Genomic DNA, 2,288 nt, shown 5'->3' on the forward strand with positions numbered 1-2,288 from the left:
AAGAAGGGTCTAGGCCCGAAACGTCAGCCTTCCTGCTCCTCTGATGCTGCTTGGCCTGCTGTGTTCATCCAGCTCTACACCTTGTTATGTTAGCTTCACTCCTGGTTCCCTGTATGTTTACTTCCTCAAACTGTCAGATTAAGTATTTAAAAATTTTGAATATTAGAAAGAGCATGAGACATGTTTCAGGAAATGAGTCAGCCATACATAAAGTAGATTTAATTTTCACTTTTCAGGATTCTTTAGACTTGCAACATTGTACTGCCCAATTACTGAAATGATAACAGTACAAACTCCATGTGGTTTCCAACCTGATTTTATACCTAAATTACTTAACCAAGGCTACAGTTTCAAAAACTAGTCCTGAGGAGTGTTGCTGAACAAAAACACCTTGGAGGGCAAGTTCATAGTTCCTTGAAAGTGGAGTCGCAAGTAGACAGGATAGTGAAGAAGGTGTTTTCCTTTATTGATTAGTGCATTGAGTATAGGAGTTGGGAGGTCATGTTGCGGCTGTGCATAATGTTGGTTAGGCCACTTCTGGGTACTGTGTGCAATTCTGGTCGTCTTGCTATAGGAACGATGTTGTTAAACTTGAAAGGGTTCAGAAAAGATTTATAAACATGTTGCCAGGGTTGGAGGGTTTGAGCTATAGGGAGAGGCTGAAATAGGGTGGGGCTATTTTCCCTGGAGCGTCAGAGGCTGACCTTATAGAATTTATAAAATCATGTGGGGCGTAAATAAGGTGAATAACCAAGGTCTTTTTCCCAGGGTAGGGGAGTTCAGAACCAGAAAGCATAGGTTTAAGGTGAAAAAGGAAAGATTTAAAAGGGACCTAAGGGGCAACTTTTTCACACAGAGTGTGGTGCATGTATGGAATGAGCTGCCAGAGGAAGTGGTGGAGGCTTGTACAATTACAACAATAAAAAAGCATCTGGATGGGTATATGAATAGGAAGGGTTTAGAGGGATATTGGCCAAATGCTGGCAAATGGGACTAGATTAATTTAGAATATCTGGTCAGAATAGATCAGTTGGGCTGAAAGGTCTGTTTCCATGCTATACAGCTCTATGACTGTTAAATGTGAATGCCATTTCTGCAGCATTGCTTTTGCAGTGAAATCATTTTCATCTCATGCCATCTGTATGTCTTTTAAGTACGGAAGAAGTGGAGTTCTAGTGTAATCATGTAACTGTCTCTTTTCAGTTAACCTTGGACAAAGTTACCTTTTCCCAGTTCAAAATATTTCACTTGGGAAAAACTGCCCCCGAAATGAGTAAAGGAAAATAAATTGGCTAAGTGTTTATTAATCTCCTTGTAGATGTTTTCTAATTAATCTGTAGGGACACTACCAGTACACAACAAGAGCCCCCTTCCATCCTCTTTGTATTGGGATTACACTAACTTTCAGCATGTGTGATGGAAATGATTGGGAGTATTCACTAAAGCATTTACAAACTATTGAGTGTTTCTACCAGCTTACTTGTTTGTTAATGCCTGTGTTGAGTTTAAACTATAGAACTCAAAGAAAATGCTTCATTTCTGAAGAAGGGTCATTGGACATAAAACTTTAACTCTGTTTCTCTCTCCACAGATGTTGCCGGACCTGTTGAGTTTCTCCAACAGTTTGTTTTCATTTGTTTTAGATCTCCTGCATCTGTAGTTCTTTGTTTTGTCTTTTTTTAAAATAATGCTTAGTTTGTTACTCGGGATGAATTAATGTGGGTCTAGCTCATTCACTGTGGTTTAAGGGGAAAGAACTGAAGAAATGTTGGAAACAGTGGACTCCCCAAAGATACCTCAAAATGAATCAAAATAGTTGCGTGTAATTATGCATTTTATATTTTTAAATGTAAAATTGTGCCTTCACCTGGACATCAGAAGCCTCCGATCAGAAGTTTTCCAGCCAGGAAAGATCATTCTGGGCAGGGGCTTGATCAACAAGTGATTAGGTTACCAGGCAGAAATATGATCTGCACAGCAATCGATTAAAGCAGAAGGGATGGTCTGAAAGCAAGGTTGCTCACGGCAGGGAGGGAATTGAAATCCGTGTGAGTGACCAACACTTTTTTACACTCCTTGGACAAGGTAATTACTGAGCAACATTCACAGCCTCCAGGGAACAGGTTGATTTATTTTTCACTGCTCCTAAATCATTATCCCCAGTTCAAGAGAGCACACATAAAATATATTAATTTTTTCTATAAAGCTGACACGGCAAAATAAAATCAGCTCAAAGCAGCTTCTTGAGAATGATATTTAAGCGAAGGCTAAGTGCCTACATCAGAAGC

This window comes from Rhincodon typus, chromosome 18, assembly GCF_021869965.1.
Source record: "Rhincodon typus isolate 14 chromosome 18, sRhiTyp1.1, whole genome shotgun sequence".
NCBI classification, from domain to species: Eukaryota; Metazoa; Chordata; class Chondrichthyes; order Orectolobiformes; family Rhincodontidae; genus Rhincodon; species Rhincodon typus.